We start from the raw sequence: 21,123 nt of genomic DNA on the forward strand, positions 1-21,123 counted from the left end.
CTATTCTCCCCAAAATCAAGCCAGATGTGATGCATGGACTCGTTCCACGGCATGAAATCACAGAGCTTTAAAATCTTCACGTAGTCACTCACGTGACTCCGAAGTAAAATAGTAAGATTAAACGAGAACTTACCAGTTTGAAGTTTGATCTTTATTTTATGAGGAGTAACGTTGAGGGAATACGTGCCCTCCGCTCCCACCCTTGATCATATACTCAACTGGTATCTCTTCTCTAATCTTACTATGTTTAGTCATTACAGTTATCTGTGATTTCACACCGCTGCTTTGAAGAATGACACGCATGCGTCCTGGCGGGGTTCTTCACGTATTCCCTCAACGTTACTCCTCATAAAATAAAGATCAAACTTCAAACTGGTAAGTTCTCGTTTAATCTTACTATTTTCTCCCCACTGCTGTTTCTTGTATGATAACAGTTGCCTTTCTTCACATGTGCTGCTGTTTTTTTTAATGAGGATTCCATGAAAGGAAAATACCATTATAATCCAATTATATCACTGCACCATTATCCCAAGGTAGAGCATTGAGCATTTAATGTACAGGAAGAGGAAGGAACTGCAGATGCTGGTTTAAACCGAAGCTGGAGGAGGCAGCATCTCTGAAGAAAAAGAATAGGTGACATCTCGAGTCGGAACCCTTCTTCAGACTGGTTCCGACCCAAAACGTCACCTATTCTCTTTCTCCAGAGATGCTGCCTGACTCGCTGAGTTACTCCAGCTTTTTGTGTCTATGTTGAGTATTTAATGTTTAGTTCCTATCAAAACCTTTTAAAGACATTATCAGATCTATACAAATTCTGCTCTGCTACACCTCAGCTCACTAACGCAGGGATTATATACAAAGATATTTTATAAACGGAGAAGCTTTCTAATGCTCAGATGTTAGTAACAGCTGTTTTTAAAACTATTGTAAGATTGCACTATGCAGTTGAGGCTCTGCTGTTCCTGTCAAAGCCTCTATATTGCAAAATAAGGATAGATGACAGAAAATGAATTTCTATCCATTAGAGTTCACTTAAAAACAAAACAGTTTTGATATCCCTCAGCCCGACATGGCGTTTAACAAGAATTCACCAGAGATAAAAGCCTAATGTACAGTAAGACAGTTAAATAAGATTTTCATTGCACCTTGGTACAAGTGACCTTAATAAACTAAACAAAACTAGCTGAACACAACTACTCAAAATGCATGCATGTTGAGAGAAATAGAGTGTTGGTTAGAAGGTACTGTAGGGAAATTGTTTATACATTCATGTATTCACTGTGTATGGCTCGATTGTAATCATGTATTGTCTTTCCGCTGGCTGGTTAGCATGCAACAAAATTTTCCACTGTAACTCAGTACACGTGACCATAAACTGAACTGAACTATTTATGTATTGATGTATTTAAGTCAAACCACATCTTCTGCAAAGGAGGATGCAATTTAAAATTGTGCTCACATTCTGCTGCGGAATAATCACTTTCTTGCGCTACCTTTCTTGCGCTACCGTGCATTTTTGTTGTCCATTACAGGATGCCTAAGGTAGATATCTGCGAGAGCTGGGAATGCATGACGCCCTTAACAGTGGAAGAATGAGTGATGTGTGCATCTTAGCAACTGGCTGCAGGGCATAGATATTCATCTCGAGCATCTACCTTCTAACCGAAGCTCTGCGGTGTTTCATCATTAAGACAGCCGATGTTCAGAATGATTACTAAATACACAATGGATGAGCGCAGGGGGGTGAGGGGTGATCTTATAGAGAGAGGTGTGCAAAATCATGAGAGGAATTGATCGAGCAGGCACACAGAGTCTCTCGCCCAGAGTAAGGGAATCGAGGACCAGAGAACATAGGTTTAAGGTGAGGGGGGGGGGGGGGGGGAAAGATTTAATTGGAACCCGAGGTGTAACTTTTTCACACAAAGGGTGGAGGGTGTATGGAATGAGCTGCCGGAGGAGGTAGTTGAGGCAGGTATTATCGCAATGTTTATGAAACATTTAGACAGGTGCATAGACAGGACAGGTGTAGAGTGATATGGGGAAATGCAGGCGGTTGGGACTAGGGTAGATGGGGCATGTTGGTCGGTGTGGGCAGGTTGGGCCAAAAGGCCTGTTTTCCTGTATGACTCTATGTAATAAGTCGGATCAGTACAAAACAGCTTCAGCTTTTGTGTGTTCAGCCACTTGAGGTTTCTGAGCCACTTCACTGGCAATTTCCATCAATTCTCACTCCAGTAACCAAAATCTCTTTCAGCACTGGACTGAGTGAGACGGCCGATGCCTTTGAGCTTGCAACACCTCTGTGCACTGTTATTTGAGCGAATCCCAGAAATAAATTCTTGTAGAAACCAAAGGATTAAAAGTGGATAGGGTAAAATAGGTCAGTGATGGTGACTGTTCAGTATGATATGGACATATTTAGAATGGCCCCCCCGAACCTCACAGTAAGAGCGAGGCTTTTGAGATGTTATGGAGTCATACAGCACGCAAAGAGGCCCTTTGGCCCAACTCATCCATGCTGACCAAAATGCCCCATCTAAGCTACTCCCACCTGCCAGCGTTTGGTCCACATCTCTCTAAACCCTTCCTATCTAAGTACCTGTCCAACTCTCTTTTAGATGCTGTTATAATACCTGCTTCAACTACCTCCTCTGTCTTCACTATCTACATTGACCGTTGATCACCTGTTCACATCGGTTCTATGTTATCCCACTCTCGCATACACTCCCTACACATTAGGGGCAATTTTACCAACAAACCTGTACCCAGAGGAAACCTATGTGTCACAGGAAGAACACGCAAACTCCACACAGACAGCACCTGAGGCCAGAATCGAATCCAGGTGTCTGGCGATGTGTGGCAGTATCTCCACCACTGTGCTGCCCTCATACTCTTGTACGTGCATCTTTATTCCTTCCCATGTGTGGATTGGTGTAAGTGTTAAATTTGTCCAATTGCCACATGAAAATATAACAATTTATCATTAAGGAACAACATTGGTTTCATGTAGATTCACTACTTACCTTATCATTTGCAGTGTGACTCAGAGGAATCGCTTCAAAATAACAAGAAGTAAATCAAAATGAATTTGACAACTTCTAATCTTTCATCAATTTGTCAAATTATGAAGCACCAAACGTGTTCAATCTTTGCCCATATATATTGAAGAGTTTAGCATAATTACCTACTGTATAAATCTTTTTAAATCACTTTTTTAAAATCATTTTTAAAAAGCTATTTTATTTAACTATGATAATGATAATTGTGCTAATGACCTAATGGATTATGGTGTTTGAATTCGATGTTTAATGTTCATCTTTATCCTACTTTTGCTCCTGTTGACGCTTTGCATGCAGCCATTCTTAAATTTAAATTCATGTTTCATTGCATTACATATTATCTGACTGAGTAACTTGTTGAAAATATAAAATCTATTTTATCATCAATTTACCACTGATGATAAACTGGATTGTTATTTTATCGTCAATTATATTAGAAATATACTTGGGACTCTGTAATCAAACAACCGCTTCTGTAAGGAAATTATCAGCCATAATTCAGACTTTTTCTGAAGTTTGGGAGAGTAAATGGCCCAGCAGGAGAGTTACTGCCTTACAACGATGGAGACCCGGGTTCGATCCTGACTGCAGGTGCTGTCTGTACGGAGTTTGTACGTTCTCCCTGTGACCATGCTGATTTTCTCCGGGTGCTGCAGTTTCCTCCCTCACTCCAAAGATGTACATGTTTGTAGGTTAATTGGCTTCTGTAAATTGTCTCTTCATCTTCTTCTTCTTCTTCTTGCGTATGGCGTGCACAGCCTAAAGTTGTAGGACAACTTGTTCTATTTGAGCTTATTTGATTGTGCACGCCGGGTTGATTGCATTCGTCGAAACAGAGCAGACCACGTGAAGGTTGAAATCTTCCACCTCTATAAATTGTTTCTGGTTTGTTGGAAAAGACGAGTGTACGAGGTGATCATTGGTCAGTGGGGACCTGTTGGGCCGAAGGGCCTGTTTCCATGCTGTGTCTCTAAAACTCTTCACGTAGACACATTTCATAACATCGTGAAATGCAAAAGGAGATTGAAGTGCAACACATGAGTAAATAGGAGCAGTAGCAGGCTCATCCCAAAGGAGTCAAGGGTCTGAGCTATCGGGGGAGGTTGAGTAGGCTGGGACTCTATTCCTTGGAGTGCAGGAGGATGAGGGGCGATATTATCGGTGTATGAAATCATGAGAGGAATAAATCAGGTAGATGCACAGAGTCTCTTGCCCACAGCAGGGGAATCGAGGACCTAGAGAACATAGGTTGAAGGTGAAACGGTAAGAATCTGAGGGGCAACCTTTCCACACAAAGGGTGGTGGATGTGTGGAACGAGCTGCCAGAGGAGGCAGTTGAGGCAGGGACTATCCCAACGTTTAAAAAACAGTTAGACAGGTACATTGATAGGACAGGTTTGGAGGGATATGGGCCAAACACAGGCAGGTGGGGCTACTGTAGCTGGGACATATTGGCCGGTCTGGCCAAGTTGGGCCAAAGGGCCTGTTGGCCTGTATCATTCTATGACAATATAAAGTTCTCTCTCTTTATTCACCACTGAGAATTGGAATCCATTTCTCCCACGTGGAGCCATGTGATTACTTATCTAATCTTATTTACCTTCCTGTATGTGTTTATTTTATTCTTTTGTTTTGTTATTGGAAAGGAACTTGGCTAATCAATGCTCCATTGTATGCTTTAGAAATCATATCTACAATATCTCAAGCCATATAGCCCCTTCCTTATTGTAACAATTATTAATAAGAATTGCTCTAGAAGTTTGAGGATGGAAATAGTGCACATTTTTAGCATTTTAGCTCCATTCAGAAAGAGCCGGCTACATAGATATCAGCACGGAAAATCGAACATGTTAAATAAAGATAGATACAAAATGTTGGAGTAACTCAGCAGGTCAGGCAGCATCTCTGGAGAAAAGGAATAAGTGATGATTTGGGTCGAAACCCTTCTTCAGACTCCAGAAATTTTGCTGAGAATTCACAGGTTGAGGAATATAATAGTAAAGATAAAATCTTTAAAGTTTTGGCAGGAATTCAATGGAAGTGTATTGCACCCACGGCTTACACTATGGAAATAATGAGTTACAACTTCATATGCAACTTCAGACTCGGGGAAAACAGTTTTAATCACAAACGAACTAATTAGGAACAGAGAGAGCTGGAGTAACTACGGCAGATTGAGTTTATGGCTGGGAAAATATCCTGACAGGCGGTTTAGTGCCTCATGACACAAAAATTACCTGATGTACTGCTTGATTTGTATTGTATGTCTATTTACTAATCACCTTACTTAATGAACTGCAAGCAGTACTTCATATCTCCGAAGACCCTGCTAATGATGGTTTAATCTTTTTGTTCATTATTGGCAGGTACCCACTATTGCTGGCTGACGTGCTTGATATAATAAACTTATATATACATTTCACTTCATGGTGCAGGAATGTTATGGCAATGAACGCTGTTGTGCACACAGGTTCATATCTTTAAGGGAGCATGCTACATATAGCAATATCATTATGCAGGGGAGAAAAAAGATGCAATGTAATACATGGTCATTTCATAACTACAAAGTGTTTGCATTATCAGAGAGTTATGAGGCCCTTATGATTAAAGAAAATTAAAGAACTTGCAGATTGCTTATTAAAATGCCGTCGTAATCACTGCATACAACACAGCAAATGAGAATACATTCATGTCTGATGAGTGAAGCGGAACAAAATTGGTCTTTGGGAAATGATACAAATTTATGTAATTTTCAAAAGTTTTGATTACATTTCTTATTACAGTTCACAAATTCCACAGAAGGAAAATGGCACCAGGCAATCAGAAATGAGTTGCTCACTTAATAGACTATAACAAATTTTGCATAATAAATCCAGCTGGCTAACACCGTTAATAATCTCTGTTTCATTATCACGAGTTAAGTTTTTTAATTCACTTTCTCAAAGCTGGGCAGCCGTAGCTTTGTCATTATAGTTGCCCTCTTATTCATGTTATAGGAGCAGAATTAGGCCATTTGGCCCATCAATTCTACTCCGCCGTTCAATCATGGCTGATCTACCTTTCCCTCTCAACTTCATTGTCCTGCCTTCTCCCCATAACCCTTTCTAATCAAAAATCTGTCAATGTCCGCCTTAAAAATACCCATTGTCTTTGCCTCCACGGCCATCTGTGGCAACGAATTCCACAGATTCATCATTCATTATTCTCATGAATGATTGGTAACATTTGTACCTTGTGCCTTGTAACGGAGAGAAAGCAGAGGTGAGGTGAGGGGGATAGCGGAGTCAGGGGATATGGGGAGAAGGCAGGAACGGGGTACTGATTGTGGATGATCAGCCATGATCACACCGAATGGCGGTGCTCGAAGGGCCGATTGGCCTATTCCTGCACCTATTGTCCATTGTACCTTGTGCCTTCCGGACAGTCCACCAGGGACTATACTGGAATTTGGACAATTTTATACTGGACAATTTTTACATTTATCAAGCCAATTAATCTACAAACCTGAATACAATGTTTTTTTAAATAAAGGATTCATTTTTTTAAGAACGGGATCACAGTGGGGAATTAAGGTTCATTAAAAGAGAGGAGAAACAAGAGGTGAGTGGAAGAAACAATTGTTCATTAATCCAGACTGCTTTGTCATTTTTAAAGAAACATCTCTCATTCTTTGAAAGTGAATGACTTTCATTAACTTCATTGTTTAACTTGAAGCACACTTGTCATGTTTAATTGAAAATAAGGGGCGCATTCATCAAGCTACCCACAACTCCCTTAAGGTACCACTTGTCCTGTGCTACATATAAAATATTTATTATTTAATGCACAGGGAATCAGTTTACTCATTAAACTGCTGCGAATGGTTTTCATTTGATTACCGTACTGCCCCATTCAGCCCCCTCACCCCACCTCTGTAAACATGTGGGAAGAGTTTGGGATTAACCTGGTGCTCAAGGAATTGATCCAGCAGCAGCTGATGATAGCTAATAGCAGTAACAGGAGCTAATGATAATGAAACCATCTGGGAATTAGCTCTGAGGGGATCTTATAGATACGTTTAAAATTCTGAAGGGATTGGACAAGCTTGATGCAGGATAAATGTTTCCCATGTTGGGCGAGTCCAGAACCAGGGATCACAGTTTACGAATAAGGGATCTTTAAACTGCATTCATATCTTTAACTGTGACCCAACAGCAAACAGCAGAGATTCAAGGGCACTCTGAGGGCAATCGACATAAACATAGGGATGATAGTGGCAGGTACACAAAAATGCTGGAGAAACTCAGCGGGTGCAGCAGCATCTATGGAGTGAAAGATCCTTCGCTCCATAGATGCTGCTGCACCCGCTGAGTTTCTCCAGCATTTTTGTGTACCTTTGATTTTCCAGCATCTGCAGTTCCTTCTTAAACGGGATGATAGTGGCACACTGGTAGAGCTGTTGCCTCACAGCGCCGGAGATGCGCGTTCCATCCTAACCCTCGGGAGTTGAATGTGTGGACTTCTCCCTGTGACTCGGTGCTTTTGCTTCAGGTGCTCCATCCCACCCACATCCTCAAAGTGTGCAGGTTTGTCGGTTAATTGGCCTCTGTAAACTTTCCCCCAGTGTGTAGAGCGTGGATGTGAAAGTGGGATCAGACAGAACTAGGGTGGACATGGTTAGAGTCGACTCGCTGGCATAGGTTGAGGTCTACGGATGAGCAAGTCAATAGACAATAGACAATAGGTGCAGGAGTAGGCCATTCAGCCAGCACGCCATTCAATGTGATCATAGACACATAGAAACATAGAAAATAGGTGCAGGAGTAGGCCATTCGGCCCTTCGAGCCTGCATCGCCATTCAATATGATCATGGCTGATCATCCAACTCAGTATCCTGTACCTGCCTTCTCTCCATACCCCCTGATCCCTTTAGCCACAAGGGCCACATCTAACTCCCTCTTAAATATAGCCAATGAACTGGCCTCAATCATAGCTGATCATCCCCAATCAGTACCCCGTTCCTGCCTTCCCCCCATATCCCCTGACTCCGCTATTTTTAAGAGCCCTGTCTAGCTCTCTCTTGAAAGCATCCAGAGAACCTGCCTCCACCGCCCTCTGAGGCAGAGAATTCCACAGACTCACCACTCTCTGTGAGAAAAAGTGTTTCCTCGTCTCCGTTCTAAATGGCTTAATCCTTATTCGTAAACTGTGGCCCCTGGTTCTGGACTCCCCCAACATCTGGAACATGTTTCCTACCTCTAGGGTGTCCAAGCCCTTAACAATCGTATATGTTTCAATGAGATCGCCTCTCATCCTTCTAAACTCCAGAGTGTACAAGCCCAGCTGGTCTCAACATATGACAGTCCCACCATCCCGGGAATTAACCCCTTGTAAACCTACGCTGCACTCACTCGATAGCAAGAATGCCCTTCCTCAAATTAGGGGACCAAAACTGCACACAATACTCCAGGTGGGGTCTCACTAGGGCTCTGTACAACTGCAATGATCCAGTAGCAAAGGGAGGTACAGAGGCCAGGTCTTGGAGCATGGTGGTGTGTGTGTGGAGGGGCTGATAACGTTGAGTGCCGTGCTGTAGTCAATGAACAACAGCTGCATTTATATGTTTCTGCTATCCAGATTGTTCAGAGCAGAGTGGGGAGCCTTTGAAACAGCATCTGTTGTTCAGCTGTCGTGGCGATAGGCAAATTGAAGTAGATCCAGGTTAATTCTAATGCAGGAGTTGATTTGTGCCATAACTAACCTCTCAAAGCACTTCATTATGGTGGACATCAGTGCTACTGGCCACTACTGGGGTAAACATTCTCAGCAAGGAAATCCCTCGGGTTATACAGTATGTTTGCAAAAAGCAGGAAAACGTATTATCATTGACAGGGCAATTGTTTAGCCCAATTGTGTCCAATTGACTCCATGCCTCCACAGTAACAAAGCGTGTGACAAAGCAATGGTCTGTGAAGGGCAGCAAAGACCAGCAAATACAGCCCATGAGGGTTCACACCGCAAAGGAACACATAAATAAGCAAGCATTGAGAGTGCTCTATACACCCTTGAGGCAGATGAGGGCAGTGAAGAAAGTTCTTTGAACTGCATTCATGTCTTTAACTGTGACCCAACAGCAAACAGCAGAGATTCAAGGGCACTCTGAGGGCAATGGACATAAACACAGGGATGATAGTGGCAGATACACAAAAATGCTGGAGAAACTCAGCGGGTGCAGCAGCATCTATGGAGTGAAAGATCCTTCGCTCTATAGATGCTGCTGCACCCGCTGAGTTTCTCCAGCATTTTTGTGTACCTTTGATTTTCCAGCATCTGCAGTTCCTTCTTAAACGGGATGATAGGGGCACACTGGTAGAGCTGCTGCCTCACAGCGCCAGAGATGCGCGTTCCATCCTAACCCTCGGGAGTTGAATGTGTGGACTTCTCCCCGTGACTCGGTGCGTTTGCTCCAGTTGCTCCAGTTCCCACCCACATCTTCAAAGTGTGCAGGTTTGTCGATTAATTGGCCTCTGTAAACTTTCCCCTAGTGTGTAGAGCGTGGATGTGAAAGTGGGATCAGACAGAACTAGGGTGGACATGGTTAGAGTCGACTCGGTGGCCAAAGGGCCTGTTTCCATGCTGTATCTTTCTTTCCTTCCATCCCTTCCTCCCTCCCTTCCTCCCATCTTCTCTCCCTCCCATCCACACATCCAGGAGAAGGGTTGAAATTAGACACAAAATGCTGGAGTAACTCAGCGGGTCTGGCTGCATCTCTGGAGAAAAAGGATGGGTGACATTTCAGCTAGGGACCCATCTTCAGATGTTACCAGCATCTGCAGTTCTTTTCTACACATTTTGTCAGTCTGAAGAATGGTCCCAAAACATCACCTGTCCTTTTTCTCAAGAGGTGCTGCAATACCCACTGAGTTGCTCCAGCACTTTGTGCCTGTATTCTGTATACACCAGAATTTCAATCCTTTCTACACAAGGATTGAAATTGTTTGCCTCAACAGCAAGGCAAGTCCATTCATTATATAGTGAAGACAAAAACAATGAGACCACCAATAACCCAGCACATCTGAGCAAAATACACCTTCAGAACATTTAGAAGAAACATCAACGTACCAAGAAAGGAAGGCAAACATGAAGAATTTTTGATTATACAATTTCAATCTTTTGAGGAGACCAAAGAAATTGTGCCGCGTTGCAGCGATACCTAGATTGGCAGATTTCTGTGGGTGGAATTCCTCAGTTGAGGACAAAGGGATCTCAGTGAGTCTCTAGTCAGTCATGAATTCCCCACGGTCGAGACTGATAAAGCTCCAGAGAAAACTGATTCAATAGATGAGAACACCAAAGGTAAAATAGATAAAGACCCCAGACACTTGAAGGATGGAAGAATATACTTTGGGGGGAAAAAAGGCATTTGAGTCAATCTGTTGGAAAAAAAATTACAAACTGATCTAGCTGGAAAATGGCCAACAGTCAACAAACAATGAATATTTCAAAATGTTACAAAGCATTCCAAGGCATTCTAATATTATTAAACAATAATAAGCCTATTAAAAACCATATCATAATTTTTTTAACGATGAATTTTGAACATTTCAATAAACAATTAACTGAAGCCCTAAAGTACTCATATACCCAAATCATTTAGGCCCTTCTCGTTCTTTAAAATCAGTTGTGGAAAATTCATTGAGCTTGGTCTTAGACAATAGACAATAGGTGCAGGAGTAGGCCATTTGGCCCTTCGAGCCAGCACTGCCATTCAATGTGATCATGGCTGATCATCCCCAATCAGTACCCCGTTCCTGCCTTCTCCCCATATCCCCTGACTCTGCTATTTTTAAGAGCCCTATCTAGCTCTCTCTTGAAAGCATCAGGAGAACCTGCCTCCACTGCTCTCTGAGGCAGAGAATTCCACAGACCCACAACTCTCTGTGAGAAAAAGTGTTTCCTCGTCTCCGTTCGAAATGGTTTACTCCTTATTCTTCAACTGGGGCCCCTGGTTCTGGACTCCCCGAACACCAGGAACATGTTTCCTGCCTCTAGCATGTCCAAGCCCTTAACAATCATATATGTTTCAATGAGATAACCTCTCATCCTTCTAAACTCCAGAGTGTACAAGCCCAGCTGCTCCATTCTCTCAGCATATGACAGTCCCGCCATCCCGGGAATCAACCTTGTAAACCTCCACTGCACTCCCTCAATAGCAAGAATGTCCTTTCTCAAAGCAGGGATTCTTGAGTAGATTCCCTCTGATAAGTCATGCAGTGAAAGATTCATGAGGTCAAACAGTGTGATAACAAGACCTTCAGCCCAACTCAACCATATCAACCATCTCAGCTAGTCCTATTTGGTTACGTGCAAGTGTCTTTCAAAAGTTGTTATTGTACCTGCCTCAACTACCTCCTCTGGCAGGTCACTCCATATGCCCACCCCCCTCTGAGTGAAATAGATGCCCCTCAGTTTCCCGTTACATTTTTTCCCACTCACCTTAAACCTATGTCCTCTGGTTCTTGATTCCCTTACAATTGGTAAAAGACTCTGTGCATTTACCTATCCAAGGATTGCCTCAATTACATTCTCTGCCTAGGACTCCACGAGAAGTCCAATGTTAGACAGCAGTCTGGAAATCATCCATAAACACTGGGAAATTCCAGTGGTTCTATGTAGAAACAGTGGCTCATATTTCTCCCCACAGCTTCTAAAACAAAATCCAATCCCCTTTCAACTACTTGGGCATAAGCTCAATGTTTCTATACGTCAACTAGTAATTGTGGTATGATTTGCATAATGCTCTTTATGTACCATCTGAAGATTTATTTGAGTGAAAAGTAAACTTTTTTTAGATTTGTGAGCTCCGTGTTTGTTTAGCCTTGCAGTTTGGTGTGTCCTCACCAGATAATTATCTGAGCAGCAGTATGATTAAAGAAAAACTGCTTTTAAGATTGTCTTCAATCCAACTCTGCCATCTGCTACAGAATGGATGTACTAATTTCCACTACACCTGAAATAGAGCAACTCTCTCATGTAAAAAGCGATCTCATGCAGTGAGTTTGAAGAGATGGTTTGAAGATGATTTAGGAAAGGCGTCTTTTCGGAATTATCATCACTTCAACAACTTTTAGAAACATAGAAAAAACATAGAAACATAGAAAAATGGGTGCAGGAGTAGGCCATTCGGCCCTTCGAGCCGGCACCACCATTCAATATGATCATGGCTGATCATTTAAAATCAGTACCCCATTCCGCCTTTTTCCCCCATATCCTTTGATCCCATTAGCCCTAAGAGCTAAATCTAGCTCTCTCTTGAAAACATCCAGTGAATTGGCCTCCACTACCTTCTGTGGCAGAGAATTCTACAGATTCACAACTCTCTGGGTGGAAAATGTTTTTCCTCATCTCAGTCCTAAATGGCCTACCCCTTATTCTTAAACTGTAACCTCCTGGTTCTGGACTTCCCCAACATTGGGAACATTTTTCCTGCATCTAGCCTGTCCAATCAAGTAAGAATTTTATATGTTTCTAACACCAATCTTCTTGTACTATGAATCAAATGAGAAACAATAAATTGATAGATCCAGCATATTTATATTCACGGTCAATAATTTTGAAATATGTAGATTATTAACCTTGCTCCAGAAAAACAAATATCGAGGGTACACAAAATATCAAGGTTGTTTTACAAAGTTTTGTAGGTTGTAGAATTTACATCATAATTCATAATAAAAAATAATTCCACTAAATTATTATTATGAGAGCAATTAGACAATAGACAATAGGTGCAGGAGTAGGCCATTCGGCCCTTCAAGCCAGCACCGGCATTCAATGTGAACATGGCTGATCATCCACATTCAGTACCCTGTTCCTGCCTTCTCCCCATATCCCCTGACTCCACTATCTTTAAGAGCCCTATGTAGCTCTCTCTTGAAAGTATCCAGAGAACCGGCCTCCACCGCCGAGGCAGAGAATTCCACAGACTCGCAACTCTCTGTGTGAAAAAGTGTTTCCTCATCTCCGTTCTAAATGGCTTATCCCTTATTCTTAAACATTGGCCCCTGGTTCTGTACTCCCCCAACAGCGGGAACATGTTTCTTGCCTCCAGCGTGTTCAAACCCTTAATAATCTTATATGTTTCAAATAATCTGATATGTTTCATGAAACTTAGCTTTACCTTGCTGTGGCATTTTATATCCTTTTTAAAAGAAGTCAACAAGGCATGTTAAACTATGAAAGAATAGTTTTATAGATGTCGATGCATTTTTTACAGCCTCCTTGTCTTTGCGGTTGCATTAAACATGCTCGATACTAGATGTTCCAAGGGCCATAATGGGATTTCCACATCTTATTTCAATTCCTTTCTGGACATTAAACCCAGAACTATAAGCACTCTTTACGCCAAACGACATACTTAGAAGTAAAAATTCAAATCGGAGTCAATAAAGTTTGATGAGGTGATCATTATTTATTTATTTATGGGCATATATCTATCCAACATGAAAGATGGGACAAGTCGATGCGTCTGCTAATTATCCTGTGAAAGGGTAATTGTCTTCCGCACTAGAGGCCCGTGCCAGTAATGTATCTGGGAGGCTGTGCAAACTCAGCCAGTCGTATCGCAATGCTCACCATTAAACTGATTGAATGAAAGTGCTTGAAGGCAGGAATGGGAGGGAGGGAGACACTCGAGGCACAAATGGGCTCTTTCTAGGCTGAAGGATGAGAGGATGGTAGGAGCTTTGTAAGAAAACGCGCAAACAATGTTTTTTGATGCACTCATTCTTAAAAATATATTCCTTAATTGATGACCATTTTCAAAGTTCTAAGGTGTTTCCAATTGATTTATTGATTCATCTGCATTCCAAAATAACAATGCTACAAAACGTTTGTATGCGGCAATAAGTAAATTAGGGATCCATATCATTATTGCTAATGCTTGATATCAGTGTTTGATAATAATGAAAAATTAATGTATCATATTAAAACAAAGTCTAGAAAAGGTAATGTACCCTTGCAAGTATGTTTCCTCTGAGCTAACTGCATGGGGGGGGTGGATGGGGGAGGGAGAGGGAGAGGGAGAGGGGGAGGGAGAGGGAGAGGGGGAGAGGGAGAGGGAGAGGGTGAGGGTGAGGGAGAGGGTGAGGTAGAATTTCTTGCCATTATTTTGTTCTCTTCAGATGAAGTGAAATGGTTTCTTCTTTTGCCATTATATGACTTAATATGGAATAACTGAATGATCTGTGCTGATTTGGTTTCATTCGGACTCTGACAAAATTCAATTTTCAATTGAAAGACACAATAACCGCATGTACCTTTTTTCACTCCTGGTGATCGATTCAACAAGATGGAACCCAGGCAGCAGGAGGCAAATAATGCAAGGTTTTATTGATACAAATGCAATTATAATCCTAAGGCTTATTGATTACACAGTGGCTAACAGACTAATGAAGGAAACAGAGTTTATGTTATGCATATATACTAATTGCATCCCAAAGTGGAATCAGTGGAATTGCCGAGCTAGGCCTCTGTTTAAGCAATGAATCCTTACATTCCTGGAAACTGATAAATGCTTTGCTTGCACCTTCTACCTTCACAGAATTGCTTGTGTAGGCATAGATGAGAACCTCAGTAATGCCTTGTTTTGCCTGCTTGGAGAATAAAGTATTATTGTAAGATATATCAGTACAATGCTCTTACACTCTCAGAAACCTGTTTTCTCATAAGCTAAGGCCAATATGTCATCCGAATTCATATTTGCATGGCCTTTAGTTTAAATTCCATTGCAATTCAATTCTTGAATCTCGGCCCAGCAACAACCATTGTTCCCATTAGCCTTCATTATGCAGTCACAAGAAACTGCAGATGATGGAACCTTGAGCTAAAGGCACTTCAAAAGGAACTCGGCAGGTCAGGCAGCATCCGTGGAGGGGATGGACAGATGGCAGTTCAGGTCTGAAGGAGGGTCCTGACCCGAAACATCATGTAACCCAGAGTATAGAACAGTGCAGCCCAGGAACTGGCCCTTCAGCCCATAATGTCAGTGACGAACAGGATACCAAGATCAAGCCGTAGCTCTCTGCACATAACCCAAATCTTTACATTCCCACCATATCTAACTGCCTATACAAATTTCTTTAAATGCCAATATTGTATCTGCCTCAACCACCACCCTGACAATGTGTTCCAGGTATCGATCAGGAGCCGTGGAACGTTTTTGAAAGTGGGTGGGCTGAGCGATCACTGATCACCGGCCTCGGGGTCACCCAGTGAGGGGGCGGAGCGACTGAGCATAATTAGTATTTGTTGTTGTTGCTCGACCTCCAAAAACTGGGGGGTAATGCAGGCCATACCCGAACTCAACAAATGGGGGGATATATCCCCCCCCCCCCCTCTCTCTCTCCCTCTCGGGGCCGACTCTCTCTCTCCCTCCGTCTCGGGGCCAACTGACTCTCTCTCTCTCTCTCTCTCTCTCTCTCTCTCCCTCTTGGGGCCCCCCAAAACCCTCCCTCCCTTCCACTCAGCGCCCAATCACAGCGCTTGCCCCATATCTCACACTGCCCCATATCTTGACTGTGAACCGCGCTGTGATTGGCCGTTGAACGGAGGGGAAGGGAGGGTTTTGGGGGCCAGTCGGTTTCCGCCACGGCTGGCCGTGGTTTTGCCGTGCTCACTGTGCGCTTGTTCTGAGGTTCTGGATGTCGGAGGTCCTCAGAAGAAGAGAAAAATACGCCTGCGGGCCAGACAATTTTGGGTTATGAAACATCTCGCCAAAAATGTGGAGGGGCTGCAGCCCTCCCAGCCCCCCCCCCCCCTCGGTTCTGTGACCATGCCCATGCCTCTCTGTGTAAAAAACTTGGCCCACTTATCCCCGTTAAATGTTGCCCCTCTCCCTTTAAAGCTAGGCCCTTTAGTCATTGTATTCCATTCAGGGGAATTGGTTCTGACTGTCTACTCTATCTAGGCCTCAATTTTATATACTTCTATCATAACCTCAACCTCAACCCAACCTTTCCTCAACCTCCAGCACTCCAGAAAACAATCCAAGTCTGTCCAAACTCTCCCCATAGCTAATCGCCTCTAATCCAGGCATCATCTTGATAACCCTCTCCTGCACCCGTTCCAAAGCCTTCACATTCTTCCTGTATTGAAGCGACCAGAACTGCAGGCAACACTCCAAATCTCCACAGATGCAGTTTGACCGGCTGAGTTCCTCAAGCACTTTGTGTTTTAGAAGGCATAAAGTTAACAATTCACTTAAATCTTCTGATTCTACATAGAAAATATCCATGTTGGAGCTTTTGTGTGAACGCAGGCAAATATCACTACAAAATAGTCATTCTGCATGGAAACAGGTCCTTCAGTTCAACATACCCATGCAGACCAAGATGTCCCATCTATACTAATCCCACCTGCCTGCATTTGCTCCAACTCTTTCTAAACATTTTCTATCCATGTTCCTATCCAAATGTCTTTTAAATGCTGTTACAGTACCTATCTCAATTACCTTCTCTGTCAGCTCGTTCCATATACAGTATCCATCACCCACTGTGTGAAAATGTTACCCCTCAGGTTCCTATTAAATCTTTCCCCTCTCACCTCAAATCCACACATCTCTGGGATGTTGGAGGAAACTGGAGCACGCAGTCATAGGGAGAATGTGCAAACAGCATCCGAGGTCAGTATCGAACCCGGGTCTCTGGAGCAGTATAGCAGTGGCACTACCAGCTGCACCAATTGTTTACCACAGTTGCCGATTTACCGTACAATTTATAGTTGGCAATTACCACAACAACAGCATATTTTGTGGCATAAGGACCAAGGGCTAATAATATTTTCCGCTCCATTTCCTGGTCTCTGATTCCCACTCAGAATGCTACCACATTTACCCACTCTCCTCCACCATCTGCTGATTAGTGCTCAGGCCAGCTATTGCCAAGATAAGTAATGCTCTGGTCCATCGCACTCCCCAACCACTCCTCCGTCTTGCTGGTCTATGGAAAGTGTGCCTCAAAAATCTCTTCTCGTTTCCAGCTCAGATAAAATGTATTTTATACTGCACATCCAACATTCCCTTCTCCCCATATTATTCTCAGTCTCCCTCCCACTGGAATTCTACTCATTGACAACAGTCCCTCCAATCTCTCCCATATCTCACCCAATGATTCGTTCCTAGATTCTCAAGAAATGAATTTTCCCAAAATGTTCGAAACACTTTTTCCAGTTTGAGTTTAATTTAGTTTATTGTGTAGGACAGGGGTAATAGATAATCTGCTCATTTTAACCAGAACAAAATGATTTACCACAAACCTTGTAGTTCTTTCTGAGTTGAGTTTAGATTATAGTCACATGTCCCGAGGTACAGTGAAAAGTGTTTTTGTTATTGTGCTATCTGGTCAGTGGAAAGACTGTACATGATCACAATCGAGCTGCCCACAGTGTACAGATACAGGATAAAGGGAGTAATGTCTGGTGCAAGGTAAAGTCCAATTAAAGGTAGTCCGAGGGTCTCCAATGAAGTAGTTGGTAGCTCAGGACCGCTCTCTAGTTGGTGATAGGAAGGTTCAGTTGCCTGATAATAGCTCGGAAGAAACCGTATCTGAATCAGGAGGTTTGTGTTTTCAAACTTCTGTACCTCTTGCCAGAAGGGAGAGGAGAGAAGAGGGGTGAGACTCGTCTTTGAGTGCAATTGTCCCAAACCACTAATCCCGTGGGGCATTTTGCAATCCCCTTGCGCTTAACCTGGGTTTAGTTGGTAAGATCCAGACGTTACTGGACAACATCTGATTTTGTGCTTGTCAAAACACACCACCATTGTTCTGTGGTTGGATTCAGACTTGTTGAGAAACTGTAGCGATTGTGGGCTTGATCCTGACGTCTGGTCCTGTCTATGTGGAATTTGCATGCAAGTACAGCAGGCAGTGAAGAAAGTGAATGGCATGTTGGCCTTCATAACAAGAGTATAGGAGCAAAGAGGTCCTTCTGCAGTTGTACAGAGCCCTAGTGACACCACACCTGGAGTATTGTGTGCAGTTTTGGTCCTCTAATTTGAGGAAGGACATTCTTGCTATTGAGGGAGTGCAGCGTAGGTTTACAAAGTTAATTCCCGGGATAGCGGGACTGTCATATGCTGAGAGAATGGAGCAGCTGGGCTTGTACACTCTGGAAGAAGGATGAGAAGGAACCAGGGGCCACAGTTTAAGAATAAGGGGTAAGCCATTTATTACAGAGACGAGGAAACACTTTTTCACACAGAGAGTTGTGAGTCTGTGGAATTCTCTGCCTCAGAGGGCGGTGGAGGCCAGCTCTCTGGATACTTTCAAGAGAGATAGGGCTCTTAAAGATAGCAGAGTCAGGGGATATGGGGAGAAGGCAGGAACGGGGTATTGATTGGGGATGATCAGCCATGATCATATTGAATGGTGTTGCTGGCTCAAAGAGCCGAATGGTCTACTCCTGCACCTATTGTCTATTGTCTGTTGTCTATTGCCAAGCGAAATATGAGTTGCTGTTTGTCCAATTTGTGTGTGGCCTCACTCCAGTGGAGGAATCCCAGGACAGATTGGTCAATATGGGAATGGGGGGAGTTAAAGGGTGATCATGTGGGCCAAGGTGGATTTGGCTTGTTGCGATTGCATGGTGCTACACAATTCGAAGATGGAAAATCTTGTTTAATTATCTACAGCAGATCAACATCTCACCTCTTCAGCATCTTTTCCCCTGAAAAGGGTGATGAAGAGCCAAGAGGGTCGAGGGTGTTTTATTGTCATGTCCTAAACCGGAACAATTAAATTCTTACTTGCAGCAGAATAACAGATTCCTTATATAAATGCTGTTTATCTGTATTCCCCCTCTCCTGCTGTTATCAGGTAACTGCATTGAACCATCCTACCTACAACTAGAGAGCAGTCCTGAGCTACTGTATACCTCATTGGAGAGCCTCGGGCTATCTTTCATCAGACTGTACTGGACTTTATCTTGCACTCATCTTTATCCCTTTTATCATGTATCTGTACACTGTGGATGGCTCAATTGCAATCATGTTTTGCCTTTCTGCTGACTGGTTGGCACGCATCAAAGGTTTTTCACTGCACATGTGACATGAACTAAACTCAACTCAGAAAGGAAGGTTTGAGGTAAATCATTTTTTTCTGATTAAAATTAGAACTCCATTGAGGCAACATTTACCTCTGTACACGTGACAATAAACTAAACTAAAATTAGAACTCTCTATTTAGGCTGGACGTCTATTATATATGTTACATGAATACATAATTCCAATACAAAATAATCTAAATGTCTTTCCTTTTTTGAAGATTGTTAAACAAAGCATGGTTTTGCCTTTCCTTTTGTCCTTCTACTGTAAATTAGAGTGGCGAGATAAAATTAAAAAATCTTTAGCAGAATAATTTGACTTGCGTTGACAAAGTGGAAACCAATTTGCCATTCGACGTAAGGAATGTTGTGCCAGACTTAATGGATAAAACAAAAGGAACAAAAAGAAAGAAAACCCATTGGAGGGAAATAATACTTTAATTACCTTTGTGGTGCATAAGCCAACCTTGGAGAATAAATTGGCCCCTATCACTTGCAATCAGCTGGTAAATAGTCACTGTTCTATGGCAGAGCGGAGATTACACACAAAGGCAAATAATGCTTTGTTAACAAAGACATAAATGAAGGTTCCACAATGAATCCAGCTACATATTGTAAAAACAAAGTATCTGTGCACACACAAATGCATTTCTAATGTTAACTTGGATTTTGGAAGTCCAATGATTCCACGAATAGGTCATATTAAAGTGTACATTCAATGGAACTGTTACCATTGGATATTTTATGTTGCGGTGATGTGGAAATGTCAAAGACTAGAGGGGCACTATTGGTCTGTGCCATTGTAAGAATTGTAATGTGTGACCAACTGCTCTGTGTATGTCATGATAGTAAGTTAGTGCCGAAGCTCTCAGGAGCTAACTAGCCCTAAGGAGAAGATACACAAAAATGCTGGAGAAACTCAGCGGGTGCAGCAGCATCTATGGAGCGGAGGAAACAGGCAACGTTTCGGGCTGAAACCCTTCTTCAGACTGATGGGGGGTGGCGGGGAGAAGAAAGGAAAAAGGAGGAGGAGACAGCCCGAGGGCTGAGGAAGGGGAGGAGACAACAAGGGCTAACAAAATTGGGAGAATTCAATGGTCATGCCCGCAGGATACAGACTCCCCAAGCGGAATATGAGGTGCTGTTCCTCCAATTTCCAGTGTTGCTCGCTCTGGCCATGAAGGAGACCCAGGACAGAGAGGTCGGATGGGGAATGGGAGGGGGAGTTGAAGTGCTGAGCCACCGGGAGGTCAGATTGGTTCTGTTTCTGAGAGATTGAGCTTTAGAGAGATACAGCTCAGAAATATTGCACTTTGGCCATTGGGTCTATGTCCAACATCAAACACCCATTTACATTAGACACAAAATTCTGGACAGCATCTGGCAGGTAGCATCTCTGGATAGATGGAATTGGTGAGGTTTCGAGTCGAGGCCTAATCCTACTTTAATTGCATGAGAGAAGGTACCGAGATATGGTATTAGAACTGTTGGTTACTGTTAGATTCAGATACGTTGCCTGAATCAGAATAGTGAAAGCCAGCTGTAATCGTTCCCAATTATATGTGGATGTGAGCCAAGAGCTGTGTAGTGTAATTGAGATGGTACATCATATGCTCTGCAAAGTAAAAAAGCTGACCTGAGGATTTGGCCAGGATGAGTTATCCCAGAGGAAAAGATGTTCTAAATTGAGGGCCAGTGAAGGATAGTTTATTACGAGTAGCTTGAAGTCAAATGTCTTACTTGGACAATTTAGTTTTAGTTTAGAGATACAGCGTGGAAACAAGCCCTTTAATTCCCCGAGCCCGCACCGACCTGCGTTCACCCTTACTCTAGGTCCATCCTATACACTACACAAGCCAATTAACCTTGCCTTACAGCACCAGAGACCAGGGTTCGATCCTGACTACGGATGCGGTCCGTGTGGAGTTTGTACGACCAGGTCACGGGGAGAACGTACAAACTCCGCACGGACAGCACCCGTATTCAGGAT

The sequence above is a fragment of the Amblyraja radiata genome, chromosome 13, assembly GCF_010909765.2.
Source record: "Amblyraja radiata isolate CabotCenter1 chromosome 13, sAmbRad1.1.pri, whole genome shotgun sequence".
In the NCBI taxonomy this organism is placed as follows: Eukaryota; Metazoa; Chordata; class Chondrichthyes; order Rajiformes; family Rajidae; genus Amblyraja; species Amblyraja radiata.